Source organism: Peromyscus maniculatus, chromosome 1 (assembly GCF_049852395.1).
Source record: "Peromyscus maniculatus bairdii isolate BWxNUB_F1_BW_parent chromosome 1, HU_Pman_BW_mat_3.1, whole genome shotgun sequence".
In the NCBI taxonomy this organism is placed as follows: domain Eukaryota; kingdom Metazoa; phylum Chordata; class Mammalia; order Rodentia; family Cricetidae; genus Peromyscus; species Peromyscus maniculatus.
In genome coordinates, this window is record NC_134852.1 from 139,483,344 (window position 1) to 139,497,652 (window position 14,309).

The 14,309-nt window shown below is 45.7% G+C and overlaps 1 pseudogene; it reads right to left on the minus strand.

Moving 5' to 3' along the window:
- Window positions 1-12,882: 12,882 nt before the first annotated feature.
- On the minus strand, window positions 12,883-13,656 carry LOC102918766 (large ribosomal subunit protein eL8 pseudogene; annotated as a pseudogene).
- Window positions 13,657-14,309: the final 653 nt, after the last annotated feature.

Below are 14,309 nucleotides of genomic sequence, written 5' to 3' on the forward strand. Positions count from 1 at the left end.
GTCAAACAAACTTGTTTAGGGGAGTGAGAACATGTGGCTTGTCATCTCCCATGAACAATAGCCTCCAGCATCTGTCCCTGGGCAAAGGGCTTGCAGATCAGAGGCACATTTGTTTCATGGATCTCTTAGGCACAGTAATTTAAATTTATGATGTAACTTTGGCTCTCACATGGTCTCTTTCTTTGTGACTTAGAACTTAATTCTTACTGCAGTAGCAGGCTTCCACATGGGTTCTGACTCTAGACCGTAGATCACATGACACCTGCCCATGGTCCCTTAGCATCAGTCAGTTTTTCCTCTCTTAATAGCTTAGCCCAAACACTGCCTTCCACATTTCCTGGTTCCTTTTGTGTCTCCCAGACATGGCAAGCTGCCATATGAGGACATGGCATTTCTTATTTAAAGTACTTCCTGCAAGGTGAATACCTGAACTATCTTTTTCTCTTCTCTTAATTGAACCGATCTTTTTCTCTAACCCCAGGGCTTATGATCCCATACCCACTGAAATGACACACTCCAAGCTAAGTGTGATTTTAACAAAGCGAGTGCTGTCCCTCAGTTTGTGGAGAGCAGCCCCTGTGTGCCTGTCTCTGTTGAGAAGCAGGTGCAGGGCTGGCTGATGGACTCAATGCAACGTGCACACCTTCCCAAACCTGAATGCTGTATAAACCCTGGGGTCTGCAAACAACAAAGGGACCTTTCTATACACTTCATTAAGATGCATTGTGAAGGAGTGATGAAGGCTACCAGCCTTCAGCTGTCACTAGGATGTGATGGAGGACACAATAAAAGGCAGATGAATTTCTCATCAGGTAAGGCTAGGTCTTCGACCTAAGAGCCCTTTGCTGAAACATATGTGTGGTGATACACTGTGTACCCTAATAAACTTTGGCTGAAGATCAGAGAACAGAACAAGTCATTAGATTAAACACAGAGGCCAGGCAGTGGTGGCACACACCTTTAATCCTAGCACTTGGGAGGCAGGGATCCATCTGGATCTCTGTGAGTTCAAAGCCACCCTGGACAACATGAGATTGACTCAGTCTAGGAGAGAGACATAACCAGGCAGTGGTGATACACACCTTTAATCCCAGTACTTTGGAATCACGTGACTTTAACCCCAGCACTTGAGATCTCATGCCTTTGCTTGGGAAGCACACACGCCTTTAATCCCAGGAAGTTATGGCTGGGTGGGGAAAGGTATATAAGGCATGGGGAGACAAGAACTAGAGGCTTTTTCAGGCTGCCAAGTCTAAGAGGTAAGACATGGCAGTAGCTTGTTCCTTTGTCTCTCTGATCTTTCAGCATTTACCCCAATATCTGGCTGCAGATTTTTTTTTTTTTAATCAAAAGACCATTTAGAATTTGTGTTACACATATGTGACAGTGTCTCTGGGAGGCAGGAGTAGCATCTTGGCTGGATCTTCATTAATGTTGCAAGTATGCCTAGTGTTGGTTTTGATGTCTTCTGTGGTATGAGTGTTATGGGAGAAGGAGGTCCCTCTTTTCCACAATCATGCCTTGGTGAGTTTTTTAGTGGTTCCTTCCCAAGAGTTTAGAGAAGTGGTATAGAGTATAGGTCAAGATCAAGGGTAGAAATCAAGTCTAAGGATGTCCAAAGACAGGGGAGGGACTGGATTTGGGAGTCTTTCTTTTAAAAACTATTTATGTTATGTGTATGTCTGCATGTGTGCCTGTGCACTACATGCATGCAGTGACTGGGGATACCAGAGAGGGCATCAGATTCCCCTGGAACTGGAGCTATCGATGACTGTAAGCCACCATGTGGGTGCTGGGACGCAGGTTCTCTGTAAGAGCAGCCAGTGCTCCTAACTTCTGAGCCCCAGCTCCCTAGGAGTACCTCTTAATGGAAGCTGTGGCCTTTGGCATCAAAACTTGACAGAAGGAGCTAGAGACAGACACTCAGCCTCACCAACCTCTGATCTTTGTTCTTCTATCTGAAATGGTCATGACAGCAAACCCAGTTGAAAGGCACAGTACCGGGGGGCCATCTATACAGGTCAGAGTTGTATCTGGCAAACACAAGGGAGTTCAAGCAGTGTGGGCAGGGAAGCTTAGATTTGGAGGACCAAATATAAGGTGCTGAGTACCAACAGACCACTTCACTTGAATCTACCTAGAGGGCCTTTTCTCCCAGAAAGCAAGCCAGGAACTTCTACTGTGTGTGGAGTGGCTAATGAGACCAATGTCCCTGCTGTGGCACTCAGTGCTCTTCCACTCCATAGTTTTAGAGGGTCAGAACTTGTCCTGGGACCACTGAGGTCCCATCCAATCAGAGATTCTTCCAAACTTACACCTTAAATTTTATGTCTGTCTTTTAAATGCCTGTAAATAACTTATCTTCTTTAGTTTAGATGTTCCTCACAAATCTCGGGTCATAATTTTAGTTGTCCATATTTCTCCATCTCTAATAAGGTAATATATGACTTAATATTTTAAAAGTTACCACTGAATAGCATGGTTCATGGTTCTTAGATCAATCTTCAATAACTTTTGGGCATAATTTTATATCCCCGACAACAGATTTATACTTTTCTTATTGGGTTTCTATATGCCTTTCCTATAAAAGTTTTCAGGTTGTAATTGATGGGCTGGTATTGACATCCCATTTGCTCAATAAATTTCACCTTATATAGAGAGAATTAATCTGCTGAGTTTTCTAGACATTAGCAATACATAAAAATCCTACAATAAAGTGTGCTATTATCTCCTTTTGAAGATGAGTAATGAGGCATGACAATTTCTTTCTAAAGCAATAATCAAGAAAGAGAGCCCTACATTTAATTCATTATGTGTGTCCATAGAAAAAGCAAAGGAAAAATAAACATTTTTAAATCCATTTGAGTCAACTGTGAGCCTAAATTATAGGTTCTTGCAGCTTTAACTTAATTGCTATCAGAAAAAAAGCACAAGTCACTGGAAACAGATACCTCACAGAATATAAAAGTGGTAATCTCTGACATTTTAGAAAGTGATAGAATTATCTTCGTCCCAACCTGCACTGATTTTCTTTCTCAGTGAATTCACAAAATATATATCAGAACAGAAGAAAAAGTGAAACCTAAGGGAATTTAATTGGAAGCTCTGTTACCAAAGTACAGTCCATAACAAATGAAGAGAACTTGGGTTGTGACCCTTCTCAATGTCTGTGTTTATAATGGATAACAAAATGAATACTCTCCCCTCTCCCCATCCTTCCCTCCCTCCCTCCATCCCTCTTTTCCCGTGGAGATCAGTCTGTGTCCTGTTCTAACTGACTATATTATGGGAGCAAGCACTGGCTTTTAGGCTCTGCCTTCCCCTGGTGACTTGATTTAACAAGGCAGCATTTGACTCCACTTGAGTCCAAGATGACTCTGTATTGCATGTAGACACCATCTGTCCCTCAATACCCATGAGGCACAGACTGAGAAATAGCTTACTCTACATAAATAAAAGGTACTACCTATAAACTTATCAAAATGGACTGGGGACATATGAGCACAGGTGCACATTAAAGCCATGCTAGAAGAATCAGGCTAGAGAATTACCCAACATACCAGACCATCTTAGTTACTTTTCTATTGCTGTGACAAAACACCATGACCAAAGTGACTTAGAAAAGAAACATTTAATTTGGGGCTCACGGGGGATGAGCAGGGGGTTAGAGTCCATGACCATCAATCATAACAGGGAGCATGGCAGCAGGCAGGTAGGCATGGCACTGGAGCAGCAGCTGAGAGCCCTCATCCTTATCTGTAAGTAGGAGGCAAAGAGAGCTAACTAGTACTGGTGGAGAGAGCTAACTAGTACTGGTAGGGGCTTTTGAAACCTCAAAATCCACCCGAGTGACACACTTCCTCCAGCAAGGCCACACCTCATAATCCTTCCCAAACAGTTTCACTAGCTGGCAACCAAACATTCAAACACATGAGCCTGTGGGGCCCATTCTTATTCAGACCATCACACAGATGCTCAAATGCTTGGCCTCCCAGTATGTGCTTCAAGGGACTGAGAGAGGGAACTCCAGCTGGTCCCTGGGGGCCAGCTCAGCTTGATCTCTACTGTTTGATGTCATCCACTTGAACTGCCTTCTGTCCAATCATCTGTTCATCCAGCAGGATCTGGTCTCCAGGGTCCTGTTCTTTGCAACTGGACTCAACTCAGCCCTGTGGCTTGATTGAACCTGTGACACACCACAGCCTCCAGCAGCTCCTCAGATGGGCTCCTAATATCTAACCATTGCAGATACTGTCCTAGCTCTCATCTCTGCCTCTAGTTAGGGTTGATATTACTGCTATGAAACATCGTGATCAAAAGCAGTTTGGGAAGGAAAGCGTTTGTTTGGCTTACATATCCTGAATCATAATCCACTGAGGGAAAGCAAGGCAGGATCTCTAACTGGGCAGGCACCTGGAGGCAGGAGCTGATGCAGAGGCAATGCTGACTTTCTCCTTGCGGCTTGCTCAGCCTGCTTTCTTATAGAACCCAGGGCCACCAGCCCAGGGATGGCACCACCCACAGTGGGCTGGGATCCCCCCCCCCCCCCCCCCCGCATTGATTACTAAGAAAATACCCTACAGGTTTGCCTCCAGTGATCTTCTGGAGGCATTTTCTCAGTGGAGGCTCCCTCCTCTTAAGTGGCTATAGCTTGTGTCCAGTTGACATAAAACTAGCTAGAACACCATTTGATAGGTCTAAAATGTATGATTTAAGAATTAATATTAGTGATTAAGATTGGAATGAAAGAACCAGTGTTTCCCAACAGCCAGCCATTAGGGGAAATCAATACTACTTGACAAATTTCAGCCAGTAAAGCCAACACACTTGGTGTGTGAATTTATTGTTATGCAATAAATTCCAACATTGTGGAAAGACACAGGTGGGTCCTTCTAAGTTTCTGTTATAGTATGTTCATAATAGTTCCTCTCCCACATCTATCTCTCTTCTCATCTTGTTCAACAGGGTCTTGCTGTGCAGCCCAGGCTGGCCTTGAATTCTTAATCCTATTCCTGCCTCCTCAGTGCTGGGGTTTATAGGCATGGTCCATCAGGTTTGTTATGAATGTTCTTATTAACATCAACATTTGGTTCATTTGAAAATTATGTGTGTGTGTGTGTGTGTGTGTGTGTGTGTGTGTGTGTGTGTGTGTGTGTGCGCGCGCATGCGCGCATGCAAGCATGTACTCACTGGTGTGTATACAGATATACAAGTGTGCATGTGCATATATGTGTGAGGCTAGAGGACAACCTTGAATGTCATTCATCAGTTACTGTCCACAACCACCCCTATTCCCCATCCTTTTGAAACAGAATCTCTCACTGGCTGGAGTTACAACCAAATGGACTAGGCTGGCTGGACACTGAGGCCCAGGGATTGGCCTGCCTCTGTATTCCCAAGGCTGGGATTACAAGCACATGTCACTATGCCAGTTTATCATGTGGGTTCTGGGGATCGAACTCAGGTCCTCATGCTTGAAAAAAAAAGGCACTTTACTGACTGAGCCATCTCCCAAGCCTACACACTTTTTTTTTAAACTTAAAGACTTATTTATTATTTTTATTTATGTGTATGTCTGTATGCCTGTGTAAGTTTATTTGCACCATGTGCATGCAGGTGCCCAAGGAGGCCAGAGGGTGTTGGATCCCTAAGAATCAGAGTTATAGGTAAATGTAAGTGAAAGGTTTTTACACCCCATAAGCCTCTCCACTGACGCAGCAATCCAAATCAGACCAGATCAGACCGAATTAGAAAAGGTCCTGGTTTAATGGGTAAAGTGTCCCAGGTGATTCTCCAGCCCCCCTAGAAAGGAGACGGGGGGCGTGTTTGGGGAGACTGGAAAACCACAGGTCTGTTTTCTGGGGTGCAGCTTAAATACCCAGTGGGAGTGGTCTTGAGCATCTCTGGGGGAGGAGCTGTATTTGCTGGGCTTTGAGGGGGTGGGTTTGGGAAATGAGATGGGGGAAGGGAGTTGAGGTGGATCTTCTACCAGAACATTCCAGACTCTTTGGGTCTATGGATGCCAGGATGCCAGGATGCCAGGGGCTGAGGTGGAGTTTCCACCAGAACAGTAAGTTACCTGATGAGGATGTTAGGAAGCAAACTCAGGACGTCTGTAGGACACTGAGCCAGTCCAGCTCCCCCCCCCCCACACTTTCCAAGCACCCAAATATAAACTTCAAACTTCAGGTTTTTTGGCCTGGTATCGAAGTCAGTATGATGATTGGGCTACAGACTGGGAATTGTCCCCAGCTAGGCCAGGGGAAAGGCCCCCTCCCAAGGTCATAAGCCTGCCCAGGAGTGAATCAAGGCACATGGCAATGACATGAGAAGGGGAGACTTACCCTGTCCCCACCCAAGTGTGGACAAGACAATTGCTTCTGGGTCTTGAGGTCCTACTCTGACTCTGATCTTGTTTCACCATTTCTAATCACCAGGTTTCTAAAAATTATTTAATATTTCAATCATGCAGAAAGCTTGAGGAATTATCATTCATGAGCCTGTCACACAATTCTCTCAAATGTAATATTGTATCATTATTACAATGTTACATTTGAGAGGTAGTGGTGTGTGTGCGTGTGCGTGTGTATACACATGTATTTTGGGGGTGGGGTGGGGTGGGCAGAGGTCAGCCTCAGGTGCAATTCCTCAGGATGCATCCACCTTGTTTGTTTGAGACAGGATCTCTCCCTGGAATGGGGGCTTGCCAATTAAGCTAAGCTGGCTGTCCAGTGAGCTCCAGCAATCTTCTTGCCTCTGTCTCCTTGGTGCTGGGATGCAAGTGTGTGCCACCATGCTTACTTAGCCTCTTATGTGGGTACTGAGAGTCAAACTTGGATTGTGACAATCATTTTCTGGACTGAGCCGTCTCTCTAGCACCTTCTCTGCCTCCTCTTCCTTTTATTTCCCTGGAAAGAAATTTACTGTTTTCTTGGTAGGTTATTTTATTGATTGATGGTTGATGTAAGAGAGCCCAGACCCTGGTGGGCAGTGCCACCCCTTGGCAGGTGGTCCTGGATGGCATAAGAAAGCAATGTATAAGTGACGGAGAGCAAGCCAGTAAGTAGCATCCCCATGGCTGCCTCAGGTCCTGCCCCCAGGCTCCTGCCTCTAGTTCTGCCCTTATTCCCCTCAGCGATGGACTGTCACCTGAAAATGTAAGATGAAATGCCACCCTCCAAGTCGCCTTTGGTCCTGGTGTTTTTTCATGGCAATAGAAACACAAATTAAGACAGCATGATACTGGAGGGAAGCAGGGCCGAGCCCTCCTTACCAGCTCCAGCCTCTAGGTTGTTTCTTGAGGTTCTCCATAACCTCAGGAGAGCCTTTTCCCTCTCATTCTATCATTATTTGTGGGGCTCAGCCTTGCCCTGATTCTTACCCCTCTTCTCCCTCCTTCATGCCATTCGCAGAAGCCTCATTATATCATGGGGGTAAGCATCATTTCACATAGTTCCTGGAAGCTCCCTGGGTCTTTGTTTTTTTCCTATTGATCCACAGGTACAGAGAATCCTTTGTGTGATATGTGGTAGATATTGATTTGTCCTCAGTGTGATAAGCTGTGAATATCTTCAGCTGTGATTCCATTTCTAGCTTTAGTTACAATGTCTTTCTAATACAGACTTTTATAAAACATCTAGCATTGCCAATTTCTCCCTCTGTGGCTTCTTGTCTCCGGGTTGCATTAATGACAGGGGTAGGGAACAGCTGCAGCAGAGGTGGACAGCTGGCCTGGCCTGTCATTGCGGGGGCAGTTATTGAAGTGACAGCCTGCTCTGAGCAGCATCTGAGCTAGCTGTAGGTGTGTCTTATTATTGCATGGCCTCTTCACCTTCTGGGTAGCAGGGGAGCTGAGGACATGTCCCAGTTTGAGACAAAGGTCTCGAGTCCCATGCTGTCTTTAGACCACCAAGTCTCCTAGGAATGGCAGGATCTGGGCTCACTCACCAAAGTGTGGATCCCTCCCTGTGAAATGGGGAGGGGGGTGGCTTCTATGCACCTACTTCTCCTCTGCTGTCTTCATTTGCTTCTGTCCCTCTTCCATGTCCCCATGTCCACAGTTGGCTCCAGTAGTAGCTAGAATCCCCTGACCCAGAGGCTGTGTCCCACAGCACCGGTCTACTTCAGCATGAGAAGTCGGGCATGGTTTGGGTCCAAGCTTCCAGTTTTTAGGCTCCTATAGTTTATAGCCAATACAGTTAAAAACTGACTTTCACATTTTAAAAGTAGTATAGACAGGTGATTCAAATGTCCTGGAGGAAAAGTCTTTCTGAAGAGCAACCACTGGATCTATAGGAACAGTGTGACTTTCAAGGCAATCCTAAGAAACCCACTTATATAATCAGCTGGTGATTTCTCTATTCTCCTAAGTGGCTCTGGGCTCAATGCAGACTTAAAAACTCAATGAGACACCTACAGCTTATAATCAATGCTTTGTGCCAGGGCTCCTTGGCATGCTTTCCACTCTTCAGATACATGATAGAAACCTTGACAATGCTGGCTGTGGAGCGGGTGGGGGCATGGCAGCGTTCTCTCTGTGTCTCCTCTTCCTGTTGGTGATCCACACAAAGATAAAGATTTCATTTCCATCAGCTGGATGGTCCTGGCAGGCCATGCATAGGCCATGCATAGACCAGCACTAAGGTAGCATAGCTTGGCCATCCTTCTTGGGCACTGACTTGTCTTTTGCCAGGTTCTCCATTATACACTAGAAAAAGAGGCTCATTTTTACTTATAAATCACATACGGCTTTGGGTTATTATCTCCCTGGCCTGAGGTTTTTGTGTGGCTCTCTTAGCATCTGAGAGCTGATTCTGGAGTGCTACCAGATGAGACCTTGGGTCGTCTGTCTGCTGGGATGTGGGGTGAGATACAGAGAGACATTTAATTTTGCTTTAGAAAGGTTCAAAATAAAACAAAAAACTAAAGAAAAAGCCTCCCCAAGCTATCATGGAAAGCCTTCTTTAAATTATTTACTTCCCATATTATATTCCTTGGAGTCCCTGGGAGTCCTGCGAAGGAGGGGAGGGGTAGGCCTCCATTATCAAACAAACTTTATCTTTAAATTTAAAAAAATGATTATTTATTTATGTGCATGAGTGTGTGTGTGTGTGTGTGTGTGTGTGTGTGTGTGTGTGTGTGTGTATAGTGCATGCATACTCACATGCCACAGTACAATACATGTGGAAGTCAAAGGGCAACTTTCAAGAGTGCCTACCCCGAATCCGGGAAGCTTATCACTTTCATGAAAAGACTATATTGCTGCCAACACCTGGGGTTCTAGGAATAAGGGCTTTCTTGTGCTCCAGAGCCTACCCTCACAACCTCCAACAAGAAGGAAGCAAGTGGTGGGGATGAAGGGGAGTGGCCCTCGGACAGTGGCAGATGGGCATTGATGCATGTAGGCCCAGGCTCCTTTTCCTGGTGGTTAGGAGTCTGTTGTGTGTATTTCATCCTGGGTCTTGGGGGTTTCTCTTCAGGGTTATGGCTCAGTTGCTCACAGTGGTAGAAATGATATCGTGCCTTTAATAGCTGTCATCCTCATGGCTGACCCTGCCTGCTGCCTGCATAGAGTTCATGGTGGGCAAGCCTTGAGTTCTTCCTAGACAGGAAACTTGTTCAGAGCTGAGACCCTGCTGACCCCAGTACTTGCCATTTATGAACTGTTTAGTAAGTACCACGACATGAAGGGCAGGCACTTTTGTAAGGGTGGAATGATTCCTGGGTGGCCCATGATGCCAATGCAGTCAGCAGTATGGGCAGTTTTTCTATATGGGTGCATTTTACTCAGGTTCCCTTGATTGTAGGCCATAGGCCCTCGTTCTGGATGACTGAAGAGAAGGGGCTGCCCGGAAGGGCTACAGAAAAAGTGTACAAAGTTGAGGAAGTGGCAGGAGCCAGGCTAGCCATAGTGGCATGAGGCTAACCAGTGAGTAATGGGCAGTAGCTAGGACTTACTAAGCACTAGCTATAAGCCAGGCCCTTGGCCTCAAACACCATCTGATTTAATTTCCACAGCAACCCCATGAGGTTAGCAGCTTGGTTATCACCCTCACATTGCTGAGGTCAGACATTGCTTGGGGATGCTGTCCTCAGAGAGTCTCTTGTTTCGTGTTGTCTTTCTCAATGCAGGAGCTGGAGCTCAGAGTCTTGCACATGCTAGGCTGGTCCTGTACTAATGAGCTGTGTTCCCAGGCTTCTTGTTCTTAATGCACTGATGTCTCAGAAGCCAGAGTTCTACCTCTTTTGGGTGATACCTTTGCACCTCAGGTATGATGACTTCTGTTCTATGTTTCTTTCTTCTATAAGTCTCAAGTTCTCAGGGATACCTACCAAATTGACTCCACTTTCATCAGCTTGGTACCATGTGGCAGGGTCTGGTGGTATCCATTAAGTCCCAGGAGTCCCTTTGCACTTTGGCACTGAGGATAGAAGCATGAGAGAATATTCCAAACTGTCTTCCTTCTTCCCTTCCTTCCTTCCTTCCTTCCTTCCTTCCTTCCTTCCTTCCTTCCTTCCTTCCTTCCTTCCTTCCTTCCTTCCTTCCTTAAAAAAAACAACAACAAAAAGAAAAACAAAAAACAATAATAACAACTACAACAAAAAACAAGTCTCTAGCCCAGGCTGGCCCTGAAATAACTATGTGAAGAAGATGACCTTAAACTTTTGTTTGTCCTTTCTTCACCTCAGTGCTGGGATTACAGGTGTGCAACACCATGCCTGTCTTCTGTGGTGCCGAGGATGGAACCCAGGACTTCATGCATGCTATATAAACACTCTGTCAACTGAGTCACATCCACAGCTCTAGATGTTTACATTTCTCCTGTGCAAACGATGGCTCTTAGAGCAACATCCCTGAATCAGACATTAGCATCCCTTGGGAACTTGATGGGGAAATGAATTCATCTTTCTGTCCTATCCAAGACCCACTTGCTTTGAATCTCTGAGGGCAGAGTGAGTACCTGGGTGCTTAGTATATGTGGGATTTTCTGGTGCCTGGATACTGAGGGTGGAGACCCTATGAGGAGCCTTTGGGGCCTTTTTGTTACTAGATATACTGCTAGGGTGTCTTGTTGGCAGGAGGCTATTGCTGCTGTCTATTGTGTTTCTTCCTGATAACGGATAAGCTTCTTTACTTCTTCATAAGGACAAACTCAGATGTGTAAGTCAGAGCCGGCTACCTGAATTAAAGTTTCACAAATTCCAGTGAGCATTTTTACTTATGTGTGCGGAAACTTCAAGGCTTGGGTGGAGTTTCAGGTATGGCTAGGAAGAAAGCACACAATTTAGTTAGAACTGTAACCCCCCTTCCTCTCCCTCCCTGTCCCCTCCCTCCTCTTCTCCCTCTGCCCTCCCCACCTTTACTGCCTCTAGATGAAGATTCCTAGGGACCCTAAGCTATGCTCTACTTTCCATCTTGTGACCTCAAGGGGGAGAGATGCCTCCTCTTCAGCATGTGCGTTTTCCCATCTCTGAAGATCTCTCCTTGACTCTGGTTCACATAATCTTCCCTTAGCTTATCATCATTCTAGGTGCTATTTCCCTGTGTTAGATGAACAGAGCCTTGTGCTGAACAACTCTTCAGAACTGTGTCCAGTAGGGGTGCCTTAGAACCAGATCTTAGAAAAACAAACAAACAGACAGACAGACAAACAAACACACACTCCTTCTGGTGAAGAGAGGAGAGGCCCTGATTTGTGTCATTTGCTAATTTCTTTCTTTCTTTCACTTTCTTCCTCTTTCACTCTGTTTCTTGTGTTTATAGCTTGGGGATGAATTGCAGAACCCAGAACATTTGTACATGTTGGGAAAGTGCTCTGCCAATGAGCTGTATCCCCAGCACCTAAAAAATTAACTCTGGCCAAGCTCACTCTCTCTCTTCCCCAATACACGTTTACATATATGTTCGCACTACTGGGGCAGGGAGTGTGGTGGGGTGGAGTCCAGGCCTTGTGCATGCTTGGCGGGCACTTCAAAGCTGAGCTACAATCCAGAAAAACATCAGCTAACTTCTCTAATGGCTCTTGTTTCATGATGGCTGATTTCAAGCCACCAAAATGACATTATAGATAGAGTTGGGTAGAGACTCACAACAGCACAGTGTTACTTAGTATTTCCTCTACCCTGATGCAATACTGCACAATGTAAAGACCCACAGGAAGAGGCTACTACAAAGTCATGAAATAGTAAGAGCAATGACTCGGGAGCATTACTGTTGTTTTTCTATAATTCATTCAACCTTAAGTTTAGGAAACGGTTTAAAATGATGCTATTTCCCAAGAAGCTCACAGAATTCCTGAAAATTTAAGTCATCTCTTCCAAGCTGGTACAAGCTAGCTCTAGCGCACCACCAGATAGGGCCCAAGAGGCCAGGAAGAGACTGTGGTTTCCACTCTATCTGTCCTTTTCTCTCCCAACCCCTACTGGAAACAATGCCACATTATTCCAGAGTGCTGCTTCAGGTGGCTTGCCAAGGTCTCCGGTACTAAAGGCTTAATACTAGGATAAACATTCCAGCCTGTGGCCTCTTGTCTTTAGACACATGGTTCTCAACCTTCCTAATCCTGCAACCCTTTGATACTGTTCCTCATGTTGGGGTGACCCCCAGTCATAAAATTATTTTCGTTGTGACGTCATAACTGTAATTTCACTACTCTCATGAATTATACTGTAAATATCTGTGCTTTCTGATGGTCTTAGGTGACCCCTGTGGAAGGGTTGCTCAACCCCCAAAGGGTTGCAATCCACAGGTTGAGATCCACTGCATTAGACAAATTAGACAGCTTATTTTCTTTCTTTCCTTTTTTTTTTTTTGGCGGCGGGGGGGGGGGGGGGGAGAATTTTGTAATTATATTTATGTGCAGAAAACATAGCAGTGTACATTTAACCCATTTTAATGGCAAGTTCCTTGGCCTTTGTTTTTTCTAGCTTGGCAATTCGAGCTACAGATGTAGGACCCAGGATGTTACCTTCCCAGTAGTGGTGGAGCTCTCATAATTGGTCTTGATGGCTTCCACCAGCTTAGCCAGAAGCATCCTTGTCTCCAGAGTTAACCTGTGTGAAAGCAATAGTGGTACATGTCTTTCTGTGGACCAGCCTGGCCTTTCCCTTGATGATGCAGTAGGGGACCCCCATCTTTCGACACAGGGCAGATAAGAAGACCACCAGCCTAGTGGGGTCTACGTTGTAGACAGTCACCACCACCTGAGCCTTCTTGTTCTCCACGAAGGTGGTGACTGTGTTGACCTCTGCTTGAAGGTCAGGTGGTCTCCTAGTTGGGACATCCCCTTCACCAGCAGCTTTCTTTCTAGCATGGGCCAGCATCCTTTGTTTCTTCTCCTGCTTTGTCTCTGGCCTGTCCTTGTGGTTCAAGCTTAAGCAGCTGGGTAGCTGTTTGCTGGTCCAGGGCCTGGGGGAACTGGTTGATGGCAGGAGGTATTTGAGCTGCTTATAGAGGATGGCCCTCTGCGGCTGCAGCCTGATGCATTGGGGCCATTTGACGACGCGTGTGAGATCTCTTTGGGGCTGGATGTCTTGTCCAATGCAAAGTTCTTGGCCTTTTCTCAGAGGATTCACCACCTTTTTGGCCTCCTGTTTCTTCATGACAGCAGGGTCTGGGTCCATCTTCTTCCACCTGGCCTTCTTTCCTTTGGGCATCTTGCTTGCCTGGAGGAGAGGTTCATTTTCAAGTAAAGCTCAGATACGGGGCTAGAGCACTGTTAGCCTCTGAGCATAAAGATCCAGTTGGCTGAAAATTCTTGGGAAGGTAACGACATGACCTTCTTTCAGACTTCGATAGAGTCTACAAGTTTGAACTAAGAAGAAATGTAACCTCCAGCTGTGTCTCCCTCATCAAAACGAAGAGTTGACTGTTCTCCAGTGTTTTCATTTATAAAACGGCACAGAAAGAACAGGGACATTTGAACATGTGCCAACTGATCCCATCATATTCTCCCTCTCCTCCTCCTTTCTCTTCCTCCTCCTCCTTCTCCTCCTCCTCCTCCCTCTTCCTCCTTCCACCTTCTCCTAAAGGTGTATGTGTATGTGTGTGGGTGGGTGGGGAGGGCATGGGTATGTGCATCCACATGTGTTCAGGCATTTGTAGAGGTCAGAAAAGGGGGTCAGATCCCCTGGAGTTACAGGCAGTTGTGAGCTGCCCTATGTGGGTGCTGGGAACTGAACTCTCATTCTCTGCAAGAGCAGCAAGTGCCTTTAACCTTCAGCAATCTCTCCAGCCCCATCCCAGGTATTCTCAACCCATTCAAGTTGACAGTTGAATCTGACCATGCCAAGGAATTAGCATATTCTGT